Below are 25,543 nucleotides of genomic sequence, written 5' to 3'. Positions count from 1 at the left end.
TGCACATGAGACTAGATCCACTGAAATTAAGGGAGCTGATTCTTTGTTTACCACGTACCTAAAAAGGTTTGCTATATCCTCAGTTTGTAGAAAGATTGCTTTAGGAATGGGAAGATGGCTTGTCCTCTAAACCTGTCCATCCTCTAAGCTTTGTGCTTAGCTCAAAGCTGTGAACACTACGGCGGAATGTGGTGCGAGGGATGTGCCTCTGTGTGTGTTAGATAATCATTTGCAAGATGGCTACGTAAAAGGCATGGGAGATAGTAAGAAGCTACAATAATATCTGATTTGTAGCTAGTACCTCTTTTGAAATGACCACAACTGTTGGGCCAGCTTAGGCTAGCTTCAAAGCAAAACCTGGGGGGGGTGGGGAACTCTACTTCTGCCAATCTTCTCACTCTTCTTCAGCAATGCTGGTGGAGTTCATCAGCTTGGCAGGAACATTTGGTGCCTGTAACTAGAACAGAACTGTCACAAATTTTTGGTAGTATATAGAAGTCATAGATTTCTTAGGTTTCTGTACAAAGACAATGCCCAGTCCTGTGCAGATAGGCCACTCCTCTGCAAAACTGGTGTTGGTCATTAGCTGGTGAAGAGTGTTACATTTACAGATTTCTGTGACCTGGTGCTGATTTACCCTGGCTGAGGTTGTGGTTTGCATGGTTAACTCTTTGGCAGTGGAATTACAGATACTGCAAATTGAATATAAAGTTAAAGAAGTGATATTAAAAATTACCTTTTAGAACTTGATGTGGACTTCAGTTGATGGGTGTGATTAAAATTTTAGTTTAAAACCTGACATCTAATTTTAAAATATCAATTACTTTCCAAAAGTGAACACTCCAAGACAAGTGCAATCTTCATTAGGAGGTGTTTTTTTTAAAAAAAAATATTTTTTTAAGTCATCTGTTGCATTTTCCGTTTCCACTAATATTCATTAACATTCATAATAAGGATTCATAACATTACAACTTTAAATTGAATACCAATAATATTATTTGAGATCTACAGCAGTAAAATGTAAACATTGGACAAGCTTCAGTTATTCACTTAACGTGGAAAAAAAAAAATACTGATTCATTAAACATGAGGCAAAATATGGAAATGTGTCAGCAAAACAGATTTCACAACTGAATAAAACATGGAGGCTACTGCAGAAGTATTTTTCAAAGGGTATTTCTGGGAAATAAAAAAGCAGTCTAAAAACAATTAATTGTAATTCATAGTTCCATTGTATTTTTATTGTTGGGAAACTGCATATTATTCACAGGTAGCAGAAACATTTATAAATGTTTTTCAATAATATATTTTAAGTATGACATTTTAATTTGAAGAAAAATAGAATTAACATAGTTACATCCTGAGGTATCTGCTTCATATTTACAAGAAGGAAACTAAAAAATTATTGACAGACAAAATTAAGCAACTCCAGACAGGTTATGCACTAAGATGAGTACATAATTTGGATGCCTTTTTAATGCCACTATTATATGACTAAGGGCACAGTCAGACATTCTCCTCTGGACCTAGCTATAAAAGCAGTGGGAATCACCTCCACCTGTTCTTACTTGAGCCAGGAATTATGGTCCCATGCTTGAAATACCTGACAGGATTGTCTCTGTGGTGCTCATTGCTTTCTTTTCTACTAGTCAGCTGAATTACATAAAAATCACTACCGGGACAGTCAGACATGACAGGACTCTTAAATAAACAGACGTGTGTTTTTTGGCATTGAGATAATAACAAATATCTAGACGGTAATTCCTTCAGTCATTCTAACTATATATGCAAAAAACCCTGCCTGATGATGCCCCAAGAATAGGAAACTAAGTCAAAGGACTTATTTTCTGCAAATCTAAATTTTTATTATTTATAGTGCTAAATTTTTATCATTTATCATGCCAAATTCAACAACTAGGTGGATTAAAGTTTCAGTATTCAAAAGCCTGTTGCAATTTTTATTTGTTATATATTATATATATCTGTTTTTATCAACTAGTTAGATGGATTTTATATGGCTAAATAAATGAGCTGTCTGTCAGAATCAAGGCTATGAGGTGGTATTGGTCATCTGTCAAAGATAAGCAGGTGGGCTTTGGCATCACTGCTGAGCAGGTGTCTGTAAGCAGCAAATCCCCTAATCAATCTTTTTATGTATAAAAAGCACCATGATGCCAAAGATGTTCATTGCTTTCCTCCATTATATAACTCCTATAGTCCTAATTTATTTTAAAAAGTGAGCTTGCATGCCTTTATACTATTAAATATTTGTAAACAAAACAGAACATTTTAAATTAGAATATTTCGGAAATCCTGTCAGGCGATGTAATTGGCAGTAATAGAAAACAGTCTGAAGGTGGACGCTGTTAAAATTCCCTGCACCGTGTCTTGATTTTACTAAAATCTCGAGTTCTTCAGGTTCATTTGCGCAGTTTCCTCATTGCTACTGTCACATCATCTGGACAGTGGTCCATTCCTGTTTTGTATTTCCACTTGTCAGTTAATCCTCAGAAACAGTGAAATAATAATAGCGGTGTAATTAATTCTGTTTGCACAGAAGTTGTAAGAGGACTGTGGTGTGTTTCTTGGTAAGGCCAATTTTAGTAAAATAGTAACTATCTACATTTAAAAACAAAAAGCCCTCAACCAACCCCAACCCCACCTTCCATCCAGATTTCATCGATCTAGCTAAGATCACATCGTGGTTGTACGCTGATAGCAAGGCTGTTTGTCATTGCAAGCCTGCGTGAGTGAGTAAGAGGCAGGAAGAGCATACCCACTGCCATGAGATGTTACACGAGATCCAGGAGCTCAGGCTACTCCCAAGCTTTCTCTGCCTCTGGTCTGTGCTTTTCTCCCAGGGCTGGCATCACCCTCTCCTACTGGACAGGAGGGACAGAATTATGATTTAATACTACCCTTTATCAGTAAGGCAGAAGCAAGGGAAAAAGGGTAGTTCAAAGGCTGATTTGTCTCCTCCCAAGTTAGTTCTGAAATGGCATAAAGTTGTTGGGTTTTTTTGTTGTTGTTGTTGTTGCATTTTTTTCTGTTTGTTTTTGGGGTTTGGGGAGTTGGGGGGGCTGTATTACTATTTCTAGGATTGTCCATTGGTGGTTTTGCCAGGAAAAGGAGGACTGGCCTTGCCTCTGATCTTTCTTTTGCCCCAATGTGGTTCTCTGGTTGTCTTTATTCTTGATGCAGAGGTGCATATTACAGGGCTTACCTGCCAGATGCTGGCAAATTTCCTCCAAAACCACAGAAATCCTGCAAACAGTGACTCTTAGAGGGAGCGAGAGCACTGCATCAAGTAATGTCAAGGTAAAGCACATAATCATTGTCTCAGCAGCAAGGTGAGATAACACTAACCCTGGCTTCTGTCATAATAAATCACAGTGCAGCAGAGAGAAACTGCCACAGGCAGATAGCTCCTACCCCCGTATAAGTAAATATAAATGCTCAAATCTCTTTCTACAGCTGTGGCCACCAGACCCCACTGTCCTTGCCCTTGATTCATCTAGGCTGGCTCAAGCCATAGCCGATGCTATATAAACCTTACGCAGTCCCCACCATCAGTTGCCATTTTATTTTGTATATGAGGAAGAAAGCAAACACACGGGTCAAACCCCAAAGTGTCCCACTGCTGAATGGCAATGCTGAGAAGTCTGCCAGAGTCCAAAACGACACAGGGGGCTATTAACTTAATCAGCTTCTCCTGACTTAATCCTTCTTAAGGCCAGCTTTTAGGACAATGATATCCAGGATCCTATAAAGCACAGCAGCATTGCTATCTCTTGCTCTAGGTGTGTTTCTGACATCACTCTTCCTGCAAAATTCCCGTGGCACACTGATCATTTTTGCTATGGATTCAGAAAAACAGTTCATTGGAAATCCAGAACTGCCAATAAGATGATTTCATCAGGGCATTCTGCCAGCTGAAGTGGCTCATGTAGTTGGCAATCCAGCACCTGCTGGCAAAACACATTGCTTGGCAAGGGGAACACATTGCTCCCCTTGTATTCTTCACAAATGGAACCTCTTTCATATTCATCAGAAGGTCTGAGAAATTCTTGGGTTTTTTTTTTTTTTTTTCCCGTGTACTCCTGTTACTACTCCTCGCCATCAGCCACCCACCTTCAAACCTTCAAGAGACACATTTCCACTTCCTGATGAATCCTGACCTCACCAAGGGCTGTGTGACACCATCACTGTCTGAAATTCCCTATCTGAAGTCATCTGGTTAAGATTATAGAATGATTTGAAAGTTACAGCCCTGCCAACTGAAAGAACAGAGGGCGCTGCTGCTGTCAAAAAACCCTCTGCTTTGCAGTGTGGTGATGATATTGATGATGGTGCTGGGGGGGGGGGGTGGGGGGGGTGGGGCTTGTGTCCCCACCCTGTTTGATATTTTCCCATTTCTCAAGGAAAGTTTCCTAAGCACAGCATAGTACAGCATGCCCTAGTATTTCTTGCTCAAACTCTAACATTTGTAAACTTCCTTGAACACTGTATTTTCTGCAGAGCTTAACTTATTAATCTTTCTTGCAGCTCTAGCCTGCAATCTGTTTTCTGCAGATCCTTGATGATAATGGACTCATTCTGGTTCTGAGCACTTCCTGAGTGCTTTGAAACATCATTCAACTAAACACATACAATAGAAGTAGCTTCTGAGATTTGTCAGTAATGTCGCCCTTTCCTCTACGCTTTAAATCTCATGGTAACAGCACGTCTTCTGCTATCCATTTTTCTTTATTTTTATTTTTATATTTTTCTACTGCTGTGTTCAGCAAGTGATTTACACGAGAGGCTAGTCCTCCCTCTTTGTTTCATGTTTAGTTCATAACTTTCCGGCTCAAGCCACATTCCCTCTGAAATACTCCAGTAGTTCTTTATGGATGGGAGGACATTTGGTCACGAGTTGATACCTTTATTGCCATTGCTGTGAGAATACCTATGTCATTCCAGTAGAATGGATGCACTGTGAGAATCTGAGTAGAAAGGAGAATTTGAGTGATATCCCTGACTTATACTTGACATAGACAAGCCTGTGCTGATGGCACTGGATGTTACACTGATTGTGTTGGGTGCTAGTGTAAAAACACACTTATATGATGATTGCATAGTTTTGTTTAAGGCAACACATTTTATGTTTATGAGAATGAATGAGGAAATTTTCCATTTAGAGAGTCTACTGTAAGGCATAAGCCATCAGCTTGGTCACAATCTGCTTTAAATTTTTGTGGTCTCTCTGATTAGCATATGCAGAACAGATGAAAAAAAAAAAAAAAAAAACCAAACCCAAAACCAAACAAACAGGAAAGACCCCTCTGAACAGAAACACCAGATATAAAATATGAAAAATGCAAATAGAGTCTCATGTACATCTAAAGTATTGTTATTTATAACAGGGGACAACAATGCTTTCTTTTGAAACTGCTGTTATCTTTACAATACACTGCTGAAAAGTTTACATTTTCTGCTCTGAAGCTGAAATGAACAAATAGGTTTGTACGTTCAGTAGGATGGGGATGGTTGTTATGATACATCTGAGGTTTGCACCGCACCAAGAAACAGTACTGTCATGTTACATGCATGAATGTGGATTTTTTCACATGTAACGCAGTCTGTTACTAAGCTGTGTATTTGAGCAGCCAATAGACCAAGTTGGACAAAAGTGGAAAGAGGAAACTGTATCTACTGGGAGAAATGGGTGCATTTGGTTACTTGGCATTGTCAGGAGCAATTTAAGCATGGTTGTCAGAAAGCAGGGGAAACAAAACTTTTCATTCAGCTTTTAGTGCCCTTGACTAGAACAGAATCCAGTGAATCAAAAAAGATCAAGGATAAGATTCTCAAAAACTGCCTCTGGGCACTGAAGACCACATTCCCATTCATTTCAGAAGGAATTGAGTGTGTCTGTCCTTCAGTTCAAATGGTTGTTGTGGAAAATTCAATGTGAATTCTCATTACTTGCCATGTTAGGAAATATTACCAATTACATAATTTGAATTTGATGTATAATATATTTATAAATATACTTCTACCTTGGTTCCAATGCTGGAGTAATTTCATAGGCAGAATTCTTTGTCTGCAAATAAATTATCACTTTTTTCTTCTGTAGCAGTAAATAGCATGTGCCAATACTTAATTCAAAATAGTTAATTAGGAATCTTGCTAATGATGCTTAATGCATTTAGTGGGCTGGCACTTCAACAGACTTCTCCCAGGGTGATATTATGCAGTCTTGGCTCATTGCCCATTTGGGATTGTCTAGAGAGTTACAGCAGCTCCTTGGTACTACCTCGTGCATTTGTCAGCTACAGCATAGCACCATAGCCCCTGCCTGGTGAGGTGACTCAACACATCACTTACATCATCAGGATGCAGTGTGACAGGCTATGACATGAGAGAGCTGCATGTGCCAAAACTATGGTTACATTTTTCATGCCTTTCTGGAAGAGTCTGAACCTATTAATGCCACTGTATGTCCAGAGTATAAATGCTTGAAGATATAAGGTTAACACTCAAGAGCATTTGTGGGCCATTTTTTGGGGATGTAGAACCCTATAGACTTCCCCACCACCACTGAAAGAAGCCCAATAATAATACATCTGGCCTATCGCATTAAACATATTCAGGGTAGGCAGAGGGAAGTTCATGACAAATTGTTTTCTGTACTTAGTTCTAGAAGTATAATCACTCAATTTCTAGATCTGAGAATGAAGTCACAACAGCAGGCATGGTCCAAAGCCAGTGAGACCTTTTTCATCAGCTTCAGCAGACTGGAGTAGGCCAGAGTATTGCTCAAGTGTTTGCTTACTTTTTTTAATTCTGCTCAAATGTACTAGCTAAATTTTAGGGTGATGTAAGATACTACCTCAGCCTGCTGGTTACGAAGTCCAACAGCTTTAGTGGAATTAAATAGGTTTACGTCAGCCAAAAGTGTGGTTCTGAGTTTTCACTAAATTGCAATGACCTGAACAAGTAATGCTGCTAATAAATAAAACTTCAAACCAAGGGAGTTGCATAGTGTAAGTTTTGAAATGATATCAAAACAAGCGCTGATCCCTAAATGCATTGTATATTCTACAAAAGAAAGGGTTGTTCACCTTAATTATTCATGACTGAGTGATTTATGGATTTGGGGTTGTGGTTCACTTTTGATTTTTTTCCTGTGTTTGCTGTTTTCCCCAATCTCAATTTAACAATCTCTTTAATATTGATCTGGATATGACAAGCAATGCAAATTTTTAATGTTCTGCATCATGTGGCATACTTCAATTATTGGGATTTACAGTCATGAATAATTTATAGCTATGTTCTTTAATTTGTCATTGATTGTTGCCATCTTTTAAAAATGCATGTAGGGCTTAGTTTTGCTGGATCAAAAGGCATACGTATCTGTCTTCTGTTCAACCACACGTAGTACAAGACAAACAGTGGTGGTTGAAACAGGTTGTATCACAGTACAGTCTAGCACTGGTTTCTGCCCAAATCTTAAAGGCAACATTTTAGACTTTATACTTATCCAAGCACTGATGTGTTTGCTGATACTGTAAAGACACTCAACTTACACTGAGGTGTAAACCCATATCCCGGCCTCTGAGTATTTTCAGTTTTTAGGCTACATGCAAATTAATGTCTTAGGGGCACAAAGCATTAAAACTAATTATCTAGTACCCTGAACCAGTCCTAGAACTCTAGCGAGAATGAACTTCTATTCACTGCAGAAAGGCAGATCACAGATTTTTAAGCACTATAGGTTCAGCAGTTTGGTGAAACTATGGTGACATGATGGTGGAAGAGGTGCACGGTGGAAGCAAGAGGTGCAAGATTGCTTAGCCTGAGAGAAGAATTACTTCTTTAGAGAGGATGAAAGGTTGTAAGAGTGAGACTGCCAGGCTTTAACAACTAACAAAGTCAAGGAAAACTGCCTTGAACTAAAAACAAATCAGAGAAAGAACCAGTCTGCCATTTCACATTGGAATAACAATAATGATTCCTTGTAGCTGTGTTCTGAATCAAGGACGCTACTTAAAAATGTTTCTAAACGCAGGAAAAAAATCCATGTTGTAGAAAGCTTAATCTTTTCCACTGTAACAATCTGAAAGTTGATTTTCTGATTATAATTATTTTTAGATGGTATGGCTTGTTAATAGGAATTTATTTCAAAACAAAAGGATGGATTAGATTACTTAGATAGAAGGTAGTATGTGGTTCAACTTACTGAAGGAATTTGTTACTCATTGTATTCTGACTTCTCTTCAAATGAAAAACAACAAAATAAAATCCAAACAAGGGCACTGCAAGCATTCTTTCCAGCTGTCAGTTGGGAAAATCTGGCATCAGTATTTCTAGGGTACAAAATCTTAATAAAAGCTGGTATGTGATTTAGCACCTATGAACTATCTGAACTAATTAAACGCTCTTTCAAGTACTAGTAGTTCCAACTTCATAATGCATCATGCAGTGTAGTCATTGCTTGGTTTTATGGAGCAGTAAACTGCAATGCAGCAGATGGGATTTCCAAGTGTCTGGTATTGCCCTGTCCTCGCTTATGCTGAAGTCGATGAGAGTTTTCACATCGATATTTATGGGTAAGAATCACAATAACACTATCTCTCTCATTGGCCTCAGCAGCAGGAGAGAGAAATCAATGATGATAGCCTTTGAAAAAGCTTTTCCTATGTGACTTTAGCTAACTTGGCATAGAAAGATGTTAGCAGAAACAGGCAGGTCGCTTGGGTCACCTTTTTCAACCACCAAACCACACTGCCTTTTAGGAAAGTTTTAAGATGCTTCATTCAGCTGCTGAGAACTGAATGTGCAGTGTTTATGAGAAATCTATGAATGTAATCTCTTGATTTCCTCTATATAGAGCAGGACAAGAGAAAGGGTGAAGGTATAAATTTTGTATCTCACAATAATTAATATTTTTGTAACTCCATATGACTAGGAGGACATTTTCCTTGCACTGACACATGTAGAACGAAAATATCAAAACTTTCAAGTACATTTGGGATCACAGAATCCAAGTTAAATATTACAACTCATTATATGGTCACAAGCCATTAGTTTTTGCTCCAAATTGGCAAGAAAGTAGCCGTTCAGAATTCATATGCATGTGGGGATAAAAGTACTCAGGAAAATCTAAAAATTAATCAGAAAAAATGTGTTTCATAGCAGTTCCCTTTTTTCATTTTAACACCCTGTTGCTTATGATAATGGCTCATTAGCTTCTGTCAAATATTTCATCATTTAATCCTCAGCCTTATTGGAGAATGGCTACATTACATTTCTATTCTGGATGTAAGGAGGTTTATATTTGTTAGTCTTGAGTTCAAATCTATTTAATGCTAATTGACTTCACCAATTCATAGCACTTCAAAGACATGTTTGTCATTTGTCTACAATACTGAATCTGTGCTTCAGATGTAGTAAAATGTGCAAAATAGTTATTTTCTTCACAGTGTTAGTTATTGCAGGTCTTTGCTCAAAACCAGTTTCTTGTTACATATAGAAATCCACAGAAGGATGTGGTCTGAACAATTAATGACTGCCTACACAAGTGCAGTCCATTTTTCCCCTCTGTTCCAACAGTCTGTTAAAATAATTCTATTAGCTAGCAAAAATTCTGAATACTTATTAAAGGAAAACAACAAATATTATTTTCTCAGAAAGTACATGATGATAAGTATCTGAGAATTACCAGTGCCAAAAGACTTTACTACAGCATGTACTACTTACTTAAACAAGTAGGAAACATTTATCTTAGTTTGACTGTTGTTTTGTGTGGAGAAACTCTGCTAATGGATCAGTCAGACAGTACATCATTTTTCTGGTTTTACTAAAGGCTTAAAATGTCTATCTATCGTCCTTAGTAAACAGAATCCCATGGAACCATGTAGCCATGCAGTCAGGATGTGCAAGTTTTCTTTGGATGAACCTGTGCTACACAGTTTGCTCACTAATAATTTTTTAATAGAGTGGCATATGTCACAGTCCTGGTGAATGTTCCCCCGGGGAGTGCCTGGATCTCTGAAAGTGCACCCAGCTGCTGTGTTTGGATCCTAATAGAATGAACCCCTGTTGGCGTGACTAGGCTGGCAGACCTCAGACAGCTTGTGAGCTTTTAGAAATGTGGATTCATTTATTCACACGTATCTGACAGCGGAGACCTTCCATTAGACCTTTAAAACAGGCCAGAAATACGCACCATTGTGGCTCCAGGTAGGAAGGATATCAGGCATGGAGACTTGTCTTTGCACCACTGTCACCAACCTGTAATCCTAAGGGCAAGACTTCATCTTTCCTATAGGTGACTAGATGCATAACTGAAATGGTGTGGTTGGTACATCTCAGCCTAAGCTAGATGTCCAAAATCACTGAGAAGAGTCACACTCTAGAGGTGCTAGACCATCAACTTTAAAAGGAGTCCAGATGATTAACTGTAACAAGATATTTAGCTCTGGATGGCTAAAGTTATGTGATATATATTCTGTGCAAATGTTTTATAAACTCTTGTTACCAGCATGGTTTACAAGAGCTCGTTTAGATTGTGTGCTTGTCAGAAAACAATGAGTAGAAGTTGTTTAGACTATATTATTCCATTCCAATGCAGTAAGAATAAGACTATAAAAGCACAGGGTCCTTCTGCATAATTTGTATACTGGTACTGGTAACATTTGGGAGAAAGAAAGCAATTGGCAGAGGATGGGAAGAAGTACAAGCAAATAAACTAAAACAATGATCTAGTATCACTAGAAAAAACAGAGCTGAATTTGACCCAAGGATTGCAGTTGCAAATATACATTAATAGGAATCCTCAGCAAATGTAGCAGAACATAATTTAATCTGAAGTGCACTTGAGAAAATAGAAATGCCTCTCTTTTGTTGCTCTTTGACATGACAGAGGTCTGGATAAGTGTTAGGTTTTAATGTAAATTAACAAGATTAGTATGTCTGCAATTTGTCTACAAACAGTCTTCATCTGTTTAATTTCCTTCAGTACTGTCACCCTCCATCTTATCCTCTTTGAGATGCTCCAAGGGGAAAAGAATTGTCAGGGCACAAGAATTATTTAAATATCATTTAAAATACCATCTTGGTTTCTTAGACTGTCTTGCAATCAGGCTAACCGTCCTGAAGAGTAAATACAGAATTAATCGAGCTTATGCTTTCATGTTCACAGAATCCCAGGAACTCATAGCATACAGTGCAAAGAGGTTACAACCATAATATATGTTAAAATGACCTATGCCTTAGTTTCTGGAGAAAGGTTGGATAAGTGAGCAGGGTACATAAGCATTCATTCTGTCAAGTACTTCTCTAAGAGCAGCTAATTCGAACCACTTCTATTCAAGGAGAGTAGGAGTTGCATAGGAAAAGGATTAAAAATAAACAGAACTTTTTCTCCAGTTCAAAAAGATTTGGATTATCTTTGCTGTAATTTTGTAAAGTTCTTTCATTGCTATTTTTCTAGAAATGAAACTGAAATCTGTTCTAAAATTTAAACCACTTCTTCACCCCAACTTCCCCAAACCTACTTTCAGCACTTTAAGATCTGTTTTACAGTTTTTAAAAGAAAAAAATGAGGGGGTCTATTGGAAAACTCCAACTTTTGCAGAGTCTAATGTCAGTTTCTGCTTCCTCAGAGCTCAGATAACATTTTTCCTCTCCGCAGACAAAGATATCATATACCGAGTACAAAATATATTTCATAATATCATTAATCCCAAAGCACTGACATGGGTTCATGGTGTTTTATAGCTATGCAATTTGTGTGAATGTGTGTGCATGCATAAAGGAAAAGGAGGGGTTACATAGCAGATGGTTATTACAAACGTTGCTTCATTGTATACATTTCATTGGCAGATTCTGCTCTTGCACATGAACCCTTTCAACTATCAGACTGTATAGCACAAGGGCTTACACAATATCAAGGAATTTTTGGCAGTTGCTGCTCAGTCTTTCATCGCTGCCAGATCTTTGGCAGTATAAGCTGCATCCCTGTGTAGTATACAACTAGCACAAGGTCCTCATTATACTGGAATGTAATCCTTGGGGCCAGAAGGCTCTGCATACAGTGTAAACCCAGACTCTCTCCCTTGCCTTTTGGGTGAACAACTGTTTAATATGTGGTGCCTTACAAAGCTTCCATAATTAAGAGGATAATTATTTACATACACACTCAGATCCAATGTCAATAAATAAAAATAAAGAAATTAATGGAATCAATTTCAGAAGTTAAAGATACTGGAATATATGTGTATATGCCACCAGGGAATAGTGACAATTGGCACAGAAGTCTGTATATATAGGGCTGTTATGGAATACTGAACATCAGACTGCATGAAGTCTGTAATACATCCTCGTAGTAGAAGCAATGTGTATACACAAATATACAGTTGTGCACACCCAACAAAAATACTTTTCTGCTCATTCTTTGAGGCATTATTTTAAATATATTTGCAATAGCTTAGAACCACCAGACAAGTGTATGCAATGACCTTTTAAGTTTCAAAGTCTATCAATTCTCCAAGCGGGAATGGAAGAATATATTTGAGGTCTTTTGTAATATGTCCATGCAGATATACCTCTTCCCAAAGATATCTGTTCAGTGCTATGCTTATGCTGCCAACATACACACCCAAACAATTCATTACAAATAAGGGTTTTTCAAAGCACCCACCTTATAAGAATAGCTTTGTTCATCTGGAAGCTTAGAAGTTTATAGCTAAAAATATCTCAGTGATTCCTACCATATCTGCCCCATGGAGAGCCTATGTCCTCTATACTTTCTAAAGTAAAAAAAAAAAATTACTAAATGTAATTTCCTTCTCCGTGAGAAGCAAATAAATGGAACCCTCTCCCCATGCACACTGTATTAAAAAATACTTGTGACATTTCCTTATTGGATTGCAATTGCTCATCCATGTCTTTTTTCACACTGATTCAATTCTTTCATTCTCTGTTGAACAACCACATAGATATCCTGCACAAAGGAAATACTGCAAGTGAAAGTGATATTGCATGGAGCACTTCACATATATCAAGAGGAAGGTATTGGACTTTCTTTGGCCAAGATACTTGCCAAGTGCTTTCCATCATTACATCAGCCTGATATAATTTGGTTTTGATTTTTGACTCGGTTCCTAGTCTTAACAGAGAGGAAGAAAGTGCAACATAAGAATATATGAGAGACAGGAACACAAAAATACATTAAGGTTATGCCATTTTCTTCTGGAACATGTATGTGTTGGCAATTCTTTTTCTAAGAGGTCTCTGAACACTGAGTATTCCCTGCTTTTGCACAGCTGAAGTACTTTACAATTGGTGGGCGATTTCAGCCCATGGTCTGCATTCTCCAAACAAGTATCTATCTTTAATAACAAAAATAGTGTCCTGAACACCACCTTTCCCCTACACCCCTGCAAAAGGAAAAAAAGAAAAAAGTCACTAATGGGTTTAGAGCAGTTGTTTTGAAAACAGAAAACACTATTTTAAGTTTTGTTTGCTTTTTTTTATCACTGCTGCAACCTAGAAATATTGAAGAGCTTTCTGTGGAAGGGGAGTACAGAGTACTTGTGGACATGCGCAGCGACATAGCACTGAGAATCTAGGGAAGTTTTTACTTTTTCATTCTAAGCAGATGATTTTGATGCATTTGACGCATGCTCCCTGCATACATCACAACTTAGGTGCCTAAGTACTATTCTGAATTTTATCTTAAATTAATAGATAATTAGAGGAACCATAATGGAATCAAATAGCTAAGGGAGGAAAAGAGAATTATTTTGAATGATCAAGTCAACCTCAATGATTAAGGCTATAAACAGAAATATGTGTTATTGTTACTTTACCTTCAGTGTTCTTTTTCATTAAAAATTAAACCAGGCAATGCAATTAGGAAGAAGATGAGTGCAGAATGTGGAGATACACTGGGCTTTACATCAGTTGATGGCTGTTTGAGGTTACTTCATTATGTCTGGATTTTAAAGCAATTTCACAAACACAAGTGTTAGTTGCTATGACGCTGTTTGGCAAAAGAACCCATAAGGACCTTGAGGTTAAGTAGAAACTGAGGTAAACTGCACATATTTCTATTTATAGTAGTATTATTATGACCTTGACAGCATTTTCCTGAGATAGATTAAAAATTTGCCACTAAAATTCCCTCTACAGGCTAAGATTTATCACAACAAGGCTTCAGTATTTTAATAGCTCTTTAAGAGATGAAATTAGACTCTGATGATGGAAAAGGCTTTACTGTTTAGATTAAAGCTGGCTGAAATTCAGTTTTGTTTCATGGGAATTTAGGATATTTGGAACAAGTTTTTATTTCAGTATGGAGACGAAAGTAGTGTTTTCTAAATTTCCCATGGAAGCAAATAATTTTAAAAATTATAATTTTGATATTAGTAATTATTGAGAAACAGTACAGAATTTGATCAGATCTTTCTAAAATAAAAATGAAACAAAACAACATAAACACTAGTTTTCCAGAATTTCCAGAGGGTCAGAACAACCAAAGACATTCCCATGAATTAGGAATAGTGAGTTGAGGTGTGGGACAATCAGTTATAGCCAGGTTTGCTAGAACTGTTGTGGAGTGTTGCTTCATGAGGAGGAGTCTGGATGTTCTGAGTCCCCTGAGCTTACATCTGAGCATCTCCTCCCAGTACCATGTTTATTCAGCATTCCATATGCCCTATAAAATGAGGAAATAGTCTCCTTACTTTGAAAATGGGGACAAAGAGAGGTGGAAGACATTGCCAAGATGTAAGTTCATCTTTGCATAACTTAACCTTGGAAAGTCAGAGACTGAGAGCAGCCAGAGAGTAAAATCAAACTAGTTGAGAAGAAATATGTTGGGTGGGCCTGTAATTTGGACTGGAGGATGACGCATCCATCCAGTCAGGAATCACAGTAATATTTTTCTTGTCAGGCCAGGAAAATCAGTTAGCTTCACATCTTTTAACAGAACATTCAGGAAAGTAATCCTTTGCCAGTACATCAAGGCAGGAGGCATTTTCAGCAAGCTTCTCCTTACTTCCAAAACTGTTCCACTCTCCATACCAAAATAATTATTTGATCATAGAGCCTTAGAGAATGACTTTACAAATGATTATTAAATGTATCTTTGGGAGTCTCTCGTGTCTGAAGAAATTATATTGCTCCAGAGTGAGATGATGAGTGGCAAGTTTGAAGGTCAGTGTTTTAGCTTTAGCCACTCTAAGGTCCTTTGTGGGTTCAAGACCATGAATTTATATGTCCAAAAGCTCAAAAGGAAAGCTGTAGTTGAGCCAGCAGCTTAACTCTTGGAAAAAGTTTTTGTGCTGTTAATGCTGAATAATCAATGTTTATTGCCAAAAAGCATCCTACTAGTTTTCCTTGGTTTAGAACATAAAACTGCAAAATACATTTGCAAAACTCTATATAATTAAATAATAATTGCTACATCAATAATAACAAATGCATAGTTGAGATAAGTAAAATTTAAAGGTCTAGTTTAGTGTGAAATAATATTTTTCTAAGGAAATCATTAGAAATTATTCTAACAGTATATAACTCTGAGAACAATTTATACTCCATTACAGATCTATAATATCAAATATGCATTGGTTTCTCTATTTCTCTAGCAAGACCCCAAAAGAACTATTAAAATATAGGTGGTGAACAAGCATTAAGTATGTCACAAATCTTGACTAAATCCTGATATGGCTATTGATAGAGGATTAAACTCAAAAGGTATCTCTTATTCTACTGTGTAATAATAGCACTTTCAAAATCCATACACTTTAATTTTGTCAAAACAGAATAAAAATAAAAAGGAATTAAATTACTGTACAGCATCATAAAAATGTTTAAGTAATCATGAAAATATGAAAGACCTCTGCTGTATTGAAAATATTGTGGCTATTGTTATGAGAATTTATGCTGGTTTATGCGATTGCAGCAGTGATTGCCAAGTTAGGAATGATTATACCTAAAATAAACTACAATATTTCCCTGCAAGCCACAGAAGAAATTAAATTAGAACAAAAAAAGCTGGGAGAAGAGTGAGACATAAAGCCATGGCCTGTGATTTTACACTTTATCATGTTAAATCCCAATTTTGACATGGTTTCCAACTGAGGCATCCTACACATCATCAGCTGTCATTTTCGGGGGAGGGGAGATAGCCTTAGCTATCTCAGTGTTACTGGGAGCAAGTTTCGGCGTGGGACCCATTGCATAGGGAAGCAGGTTCATGAATCTCAATTAGAAATAACTTGTGCCGGTTCCTCAAAATGACAATCCATAGAGGAAAATCACCAGTTAAAACAGATTCATGACTAAACATTATGGAGGCATGGATGGATGCATGCAGATTTTGTATTCCTGAATGATGGGCAGGAAACATCTACATCCTACGTCTTGTGACCAAAAGATCTGTCAGATTCTCTATGTGTACATTCATGAAAGCTTTTACTGGAGGTTCAGCAATGTGACACAGTTCTGACATAAAAAAAATCAGTACTGTGAGCGGGAAGAGGTGTCCAAATAAAACCTTAATCTAAAACCAGGTGTAGACATGAGCGTTGCTAATCCAGCAGACAGTGCATGCAGTATGCTTCCTTGACTCACTCCAACTACTAACTGAATGCAAATAATGACATAAGAATAGTTTGCCAGATGAGACACTGCTAGATAGAAGGAGCAGAAAGTGGTCAAAAGCTAATCTGCATCTCTTTTTCCAAGTGTACATGTTCAGTGACAGAAAATTATGCTGAATTTCAGAACTAGGGAAAGATCCCCAAACAAGTAAGTTTTGAATAACACTGTCTTTTGAATCAAGAATTAAGTTTCCTCTGAGAAAACACTTTTAAAGTTACAAGCTTTCTTTGCGTTAGCATATGGCTAAAAAAGGGTTGAATTGCAGTTGTTTCCAGAGTTCAGCATGTACTTTCAACCTGTTATCAGTTTCCTTTTCTATTAAAAATGTAAGAGACTCTTTTTCTGTGCTAAAAAGCTGGAAAAAAAATATGCAGTAGTACCTTGTAAAAATCTTATTCTGCAAGGTTTAAAAGATCTCTTTAGTAAAGCATTTGATTTTGAAAGTTAAGGCTATGCTGCTTCCACAAGGTTTTTTGCAGCTCCCATATGGAATATAATCTTGTTTCAGGTTTTAAAAAATATAAATCTCTTGACAGTGATGCCTCTGGCTTTCAGTAGGACTCCTTCATGCTTATTGCAGGATGGCAAGTTATGTGTCTTTGGCCCCTGCTGAGTGAAGATGCTCAGGAGGTATTGAGGATGTGCTGGAGCTCCACAGACTTAATGATATCACTCCAGTACCCAACACAGCACAAGCAGGGCTTTTCTTCGCTCTTACAGCTGACGATGGCTTGGATGTTTACATTATTTCTTTGAGACATCAATGTATTCGCAATGGAAAAGTACCTTCTCTGGGATGACAAATTCCATAGCGCAACAGTGTTAATGTTTCACAGGCTAAGTGGACTGAGATGGGAGAAATTGAAGGAACAGTTTTGGAAATGGTACTAGTGACAGAGAGACGGGGCTTTTTTTGTTGTTGTCTGTGACAGAAAACATTTCTTATCAAATTGATATAAAATCATTAATAACTATGAGATATATTAATGATGAGGTCATATATGTAATTTTACAGCTGTTGATGAAGCTTTATAACCTAACAAAATGTGCTAAGAGATATTCTGTGGGTTGTTTTTTCTTGCAAGAACATGGGTATTAATAATAAATGAATAACTATTAGCCTGGGAGTTACATAATGAAAAATAACAACAACAGCATCAAAAAGAATTACAAACTGCTGTTCTTTGGTGTAGGGCCTCAATAACTGTGTGAGAAAAACAAGCGTGAGGGAGCTGAGGATCAGCACTGTACTATCCTTGTTTGCTCTGTGTTCTGATGTGCTGGCTCCTGGTGATGGGAGCTGCGAGGAGGCTCAGTGATTCATCCTGTGGGTGGCTGCCTGTCACGGGTGGGTGAAGCATCTCCTATATATAGCCTGTACATGGGTTCATAGCACACTTGAGGATGGCCTGGAATGAAAGGTGCTCTCAAAAAGCCCTGGGTAAATCATTATTACAGCAAGGTTGTAGCAGCTGACGATTTCAATAATTGGATCAACATTCATATTGCAAATGCCAGCAGGTTTGACTCAGCTGCTTATAGTTCTGTAGCAGATAAATTAAATGCTATGAAACTGACATTCTTGCAGGTGAGATTTTTGAAAGATGGGAGAAAGGAAGGACAGCCTGTCCTTTGCAGATGTTAGATTCCAGTGCTGCTGGCCCAAATGACTTCTCTGTCATGCTGTGAGGTAGTCAGACAGGCAGTGGCAGTTTCAGTTGTGGCTGTGGCATGGACAAGAAGTTCAGCCCTTCTGTGCAATGACTCGGTGCTGAGCACTCTCACCTAGGATGAAACCCCCGTTTCTGGCCTCCATTCTGTTACAGGCACTGTGCAACCCATCATTGTTGAATCCAAACAGGGACATGGATGCTCTCACACCTGACTTGAGCTATCTGGGTCTTGGAGTGGAATCTTAATTCCCAGTGTTAGGTGCAGTGAGTACCTGTACAATGAAGCTGTGGTCCTCTCAAAGCCATTTGAAGGCAGTAGACTGGCTTACCTGGATAACAAGGAAATGCTGCTGCTATTCCCTGGTGTGAGAAGCTAAATGGAATCTCAGGAAGCCATCACCTGCAGGGTTCCACAGCTGAACATCCAACATCCTCCTGGAAGGAGAGGGCTTGTCTTCTTTCTAAAATGAGACACAAACCTCATGGCAGGAGGACGATTCTTTTATGTGGTAACCTTAACTCAGAGGTTACTTACCCAAGCCTCTAACTTACCCAAGAGCACTTACCCAAATCCATGCAAAGTGGATTCAGTTTCTTCCTCTGTTTGAACATACACAACCTTCATTTTTTTTGAAATAACTTGATATCAAAGCAAATTGGGTCATTAACTTCTGTTAACCCTAATCTAAATTCACTCATGACAAAAACTATGTGCTGAAGTAAAACCTTTTTCTTTTTCTGAGTAAGTTGTAATTACATCAATGGCCCCATACGTTCAAAGCAGTGTTTCCCAAGATGATCAACAATTTGTATTTTGGAACACTACTGAGAAGCAGCACTATGAACTTCAGAAGTATATTAGATCTAAACCCAGAAAACTTACCCTTGAAGGTCTGTTTATTTATTCTCCATCACTGCCTCTCTCTTTCCCTGCATGAATAATGTATCAATGCTTTTTTGTTGTGTTGTTTTTTGTGTTTGTTTTTTTTTTTTTTTTTGGTGGGTTTTCTTTGTTGGTTTGGTTTGGGGTTTTTTGTTGTTGCTGTGGGTTTGGGTGGTGTTTTTTTTAGTTTTGTTTCGTTCTCTTAACACCTAGAGAAAAATGGAGATGTTAATTTCTTACAGTGGCAGCTAAGACAAGCACAATTAAGCAGTTTACTTTCTAGGGATTGCTCACTGAATTCTTCAGGAAGTTCCTCTACAGCTGATGCAGCTGAGGGCCACGCTATCGATTCCTAGCTGACAGAAAACAGATGGTCTGTCAGCAGAATTGTTCATACTTTTAGTAGGGTACATCATTAATGAAGCCAGATACAAGCTTATGTTTTTGGCTCCGTGGTATTAAAAAAGTGGTGCAGTATACTGTAAAAGTAGTTTATTAGATCCCGTGTTTCATTCCAGGAAACCAGTTATGCTGAATTTGTGACATGGAAAAAAATCAGCCTTCTCCATCCACATATGTTAATAGTGCCCTGCATTCTTTCTGACAAATTTTTTTACACAGGTGAATACGTGCTAAAATCCTGCTATGTATCTCCAGTACTAGTGGTGTATCTCTGTACTTCCTGACATATGCCAATGTTAGGTGTCAAAGGATACAGAAAAACCTGGGACAGCTAGAAATGCCAATCGGTAGGTTATTTTAGCTTTGTATCACCTTTTCTATTTTTGCTAAATCTAAGTCTGTCCACTGGGGGACAACGTAAATTTGTAGTGAGTCGTTGGAATGTAGTGTGTAAAAACTCAGATTTTAAAACACCTGGCTACAATTTCACATACTTTAAATTCCAGATGAAGCAATAAAAGTTAAAGGATCAAATCCCACTCACATTACTCTCACAAATACTCCCATTGAAACTAAGCCAGCTGCGTAATACAAGGTCTCTTGCTTATTGTTTGTTTCCTAGAACTGAATTTCCCCAGGGCAGTGACCTGTGTGATCACGTTTGCTCATCCAAAAAGTTCATTGCTTCATAGTCATTTAGTACTTCTGTATGTGGCAAAACAATAAGCAGCTATTCCTTAAATCCTAAACAATAAAAGATTATTTTAGAATAAAAAAAAATATAGATTAATAACTGCTTTGATGCCCAGTCTGAAGAAGTACATCTATAAAGGTACTGACAACACCACAGGCAATATTCTTAAATGCTGTGTTCACAGTTTGTTGTTCTTTGGATATATTTTTCTATGTAATAGATGTATACTTCTAAAAGAAATTTCTTCATATCCCTGTAGTCATCATTGTCAATTTTATAATTGCTTAATAGTTTTGTTCATAGAATGTTAGAAGGGTTTCTTGTGTGCTGTCACCTTTGATTAGTAAAGTTCTCTATAGGGGATACAGTGATGTCTGAAGGCTAAAGTGGTTATGTTCAAGGGTTTTAATTAGGAAGTTGTATTTTTAAATAAATAACTGCCATTTAAGAAAACTTTAAGTGTATGGAAAATTGTTGTTCCTTGGTGTATTATTGTACTTTCCCCCCCACACCCCCTATGTTCACCATTTGCTATTCTCCTATTCTTTCTCTCTCAATTACTATTGATGTTCAGGATGCCTGTCAGCTGATAGCTTTTTATAAGCTGTTCTGCAAGCTGAACACAAATAACATGACAGCTTGCAGGCTACTTGTTGTCATGGTGCTCTTACTTTGCTCTGGGCAATGCCATATAAAGAATATTAGATCTCAACTCTTGTTTGCATCAACCAAATATTTTAACATTATCACAATAATATCAGAATGGCAGGATGTTTATGACATTAGTAGCACTAAGAAAGGAGAATAAAATTATGTTCTGTTTCCACCTACACATTTTCACCCACTCCCAGACTTTGTACTACTGTGGTTACAGAATTGTTGATTTCATGTTCTAAGCCCAATTATGAAATTTGAAAGGTCTTTCTGACTCCATTTGCAGGCATTCATTAAATGAGACGTAACACAGGGAACGTCACCCTACATGCTATGTTTTAACTGGCTTCCAACAACTTAACTCTGAGGATATCTTAATTTCAGAAATTCTGTGCAACATCCACACTCGAAAATGTTCCAAGGAATTACAGCATTGACCAAGAACAGGTGAAAAATAGTTTGTATAAGAACAGTAACAAAATCAGAGCTCACAGAGATTTCCTGCACCAGGAAATACCTTTCCATGCAAATAGTCTTCCTGTAGGTTAGGATTGACTTTGGTTTATTTTGTCTTATTCACTTTAGAAATGGACTAGCCCAAAAAATAAAAGGCTTTTGTAAGGAAAGAGATATATTTTAAAGTGAAACTCTTCTAAGAAGTTGGATTGTAAACAGGTATAATAACTGTAGCCACAACTCTCACCACATATCTGGCTCCAAGTTTCTGATAGATCATTTTGAATAAAACATCTTTTATGCTGTGATGCTAGTAGTTGGACATATGCAGCAGCCTGTGTGGACGTCTCTGGTATTGTTGCTGTTATGCACTTCTGCAGCTTTAAAAACCAGCTCATGTTACTAACTGCAAATTTTTGTCTGCAAGGCAGCATCATCTGCAGTTTTCCTCTCTTTGCCTGTAGTATTGATGTTTGGGAACATGAGGAACAGCAGGCAGAGCCTTGCTGGAAGCCTTGAGGTTGTCAGGCAATATCTGCCTCAATACAGCAGGCTTCATCCCCATAAGCAGAAAAATGCAACACAGGAAGGGTGTGAGAAGGACCTTCAGAGATCGTCTGGACACTTTAAGCAGCTGGTGTGGCGGTCCCTCCAAAGCAATAGGAAGAAGGTTGCTTCCTCTGGCTAAGATATTTCTGATAGGACACCTCCTGCCTCTTTCCTCTTTTTGTACCAGCATTAGCCTCTATTGCCGATTATAACGTTATCAAAGCAGCAGCTCAGTGTCTTAATGCTTGTTCCTGTGTTTTCCCCCTGTGCTTGGGAGAAAGATCTTGCAAATATCTGTGCAACTGATGAATTGCTTTCCTTCAAAACTTCTCTCAGAAACATGTTAAGACATGATGTGTACACAAACCTAGCCATAGTGAATGGAGCCCACTGCTGTGCTCGCAGGTATGATGTTAACGTACATTTCAGCATAGCATCCAGCTCAATAACAACTCAATCATAGCTACTACTACTATTATTTTCTCCTACACATTACCTTTCTAGACAAGACCTAAAAGCCAAGAAAATAAAACCAGAGAATAAATACCCATGGTTGTGTCTATTTAGGTTAGGCTACAATTTAATTGCCTAGCAGACAGCCCTCAAGGGAAAGAAACCCACCCTTCCCTCCCTGCAGCGCAATGGAGTGTTGCCTTTCCTGCCTTGACAAAGATTAAGGACAGACGAGAGCACTAGATCCTCCAGTCTAACATGAACAACACCATATATATGGCTTTAGACCTACTGGAAAAATAAAAATATTTTGATGAAAGGAAGTATTTCAGTAAAGAAAACAAACAGAAGCCCACAGAAATAAAACTTGTGTTTCTTTTCAGGGGGTGGGGGGTGGGGGTGGGGAGGGTGGAGAAGCTGCAAAATACTTGGTATCAGTTTCAAACCTGCAAAGTCTTTCAGAAGAGGATCTTAGGGAGGTGAAAGAAGGAGCTTAAAATGGAACAATTTTGGATTGGCAGAAGAAAAAAAAAATCACAAAGCTATCAAACCAGCAAACAAACCAGTATACTAGTCAAGACCCCAAATCTCAGCTAAGGTGTAAAGTGGCTGTGAAAAATAGTGCTTTTGGTCCTAAAGCCTTTTTCGATTGGGAAGATCTGATCTGATCAGTGTAATGAGATCCAGAGGACATATGGTGATGCTGAGAACCAGTGAAGAACTGGTGTAGATACAGTCCAGAAATGGATTCTGCAGAGAGGCAAGGACAGTTCTTCCTGATAAAATTAGCAGGATTGCTTGAGGAAACTGAACTTACTAAATTTCACAGCCACATGGCTGCACTTCCATAGCAGGGAAGGGAAGAAGTTCACAACCCATCAAATCTTTTGCACTCCCTGAAGTATTCATGGAAAAACTTTGCTTAAAGTACATTTGTTTTTTTCTTGTATTCCTTGTGATTCTCCTATGGTCTATACCACAACAAGGTACAATGGATTCATCTGGGCCTGGTTATTTTTTCCATATTCTTTCTCACTTTTCCTGGACAGCCTCTCTACCTGTTCATTTCTGCAGCATTCTTCCTTGCAAGAAGAAAGAAATTAAAGATTTAAGGATGCAATTTGCTAAAATTGACTTGCACCAAAATAATTCCATTCCCAGGATTTGAGCCCAGCAGGACATGCAGTGTTATTCTAAAATACCCTGAAGACTTACGGCTTATCGCTTTGCTGTGAAGATGGAGAGTGAGATTTTCTTCAAAAGATCCATATTCCTAGAAACATAAAAGAAAGTGGAAATTAATAAATAATGTACGTACAACTTGCTTAAGGCCACCTAATGAACAGATCAATAGTCAGGCATATTCCATAATCTCATAACATATTCAAAAATGAAAGGCCACCAGGCAAATTAGATCAAATGCTATAATTTCCTTCATTCGCACTCATATTGCATCTTGGTTTACTTCCAAGAATCGTGACTTTTAACCTCACACACACACACACACACACTCATTCACAGCAAGTATTAGTGTACACGACCCCATCCTGCTGTTGTGAAAAGGACCCAAAACCTCTTTAAACAAGTTTTAGGTGAGGTCCATTTGCATATTGTCCCCTGTATCACTCACCACTATGAAAAGGGGATGCTTCACTCCCTTTCACAGGAAAAAGAGCAGCTGAAACTAATTTGATCACCTCACTGGCTGCTGTAACATACTTGGCATGCAACCACTTACAGTGAGGCTAAGCAGCATTTTTGAATCCTCATTTTCAATTCAAATTGTGTGGTCTTTGCACTTCACCTGCAGATAAGCCTTCCTATCTAAACTCTACATCATGTCTTCAAAGGTTTGAGTAAGAATTTTTGTAGTAGGCCTACATCAAGATTTTTTTTTCTTCTATGTGTTGGTCTGACACTTAGTTCAACTTCTGGATGAAAGATAAATGAAAAATAAATGTAACTTTTGTGTTGAATATGATTTTACAGTTGCGGGCAAATAGGAATGATTCATCTCTGGAGCTTCTCCAGGGAAGAATTTTGGTCCAGCAGGACATACAGTGACATTGTAAAATACCCTGAAAACTAGAAATGCACCTTTAAGGATCTGTATGCATAGGTCAGCTTTTTAATGAGTATTGGTTGGAAAGGCAAGAGAATGAAATACTATTCAATTAAGTATGTTGCATATTTTTTGATACACTATAATGTAAGGTCAAATGTTTATAGATTTCTTTGATACTGAATTATGCCATCTATAGCGTTTTAACTCTACAGACAGAAGAAAGATAAATGGTTAGATTATTGCTTCTCTTCAGTTATTGTAACAGAAGCAGATAAAGAAAATAAATGGTTTTAGAGAGCCCCTAAGGGCATATTAGTGTGGGTTAACACTGGTAAGCAGCTAAACCCCACAGTGGAACGATGAAGCAAATCAGAAGTGCAAAAGTGAGCAAACTCATGGGTTGAGATGAAGGCAGTTTAATAGGTAAAGCAAGAGCTGTGTGTGCAAGCAAGGCAAATAGCCAAGAGAAAAGTGTGCAATTTGAGGTGTTTATTGTGTCAGATTTACTGTGCAAGCACAGATGATCTTTTAGAATACAAGACATATTTCCTAGCTTTCTGAGACAGGAGGACCAAGAATAAACACCAGGACATCATCTGTTGTATATAGACAACAGTATTGCTCCTGTTGTATATAGAAGCTTTGGACCCTCAGCTTAGTTTATTAATGGTAGCCTTCCCTAGAATGGCGGGTAGAGCTGATGGAAGGCAGTATGTGGTAGTCAGCTAATAATGCAAATGCAAGTAATTCCAATATTTAATTGTATCCATTTAGGTATGTTCTCTCTATTTGAATGCCTTTATTTCAGTTTTGCTAGCTTCAAGTCCCAGATGTTAGATTCCCCTACGCTTTTAGCAAATAGATTAAAAAATCATCTGTTTGTGAAAATATTAATCATTTAATATGATGGATTCATTAAACATTTACTAAAAAGCTGCCTATACCAAACCAACTCATGTTTCACTTAGTTCTTTGAAGCATTTCATTTCTTCTAAAGCCCTCCAATCTTACAGTTAAATAACTATTGATGAAGACTAATCTTTTATACCACACACAAA

General features: G+C 37.8%; 1 long non-coding RNA gene across 1 annotated transcript in view; it reads right to left on the bottom strand.

The window, feature by feature from the left end:
• Window positions 1–8,119: 8,119 nt before the first annotated feature.
• Window positions 8,120–25,543, bottom strand: part of LOC308053773 — a 40,325-nt gene continuing 22,901 nt past the window's right edge. Inside the window, exon 3 of the long non-coding RNA XR_013923795.1 lies at window positions 8,120–23,693. This is a non-coding gene — a long non-coding RNA (uncharacterized lncRNA). The remainder of the gene's footprint in view (window positions 23,694–25,543) is intronic.

The sequence above is a fragment of the Falco punctatus genome, assembly GCF_963210335.1.
Source record: "Falco punctatus genome assembly, chromosome: 15".
Lineage (NCBI taxonomy): Eukaryota > Metazoa > Chordata > Aves > Falconiformes > Falconidae > Falco > Falco punctatus.
Note: the sequence above shows the minus strand (reverse complement) of the source record. Positions and strands in the feature narration are given on the sequence as shown.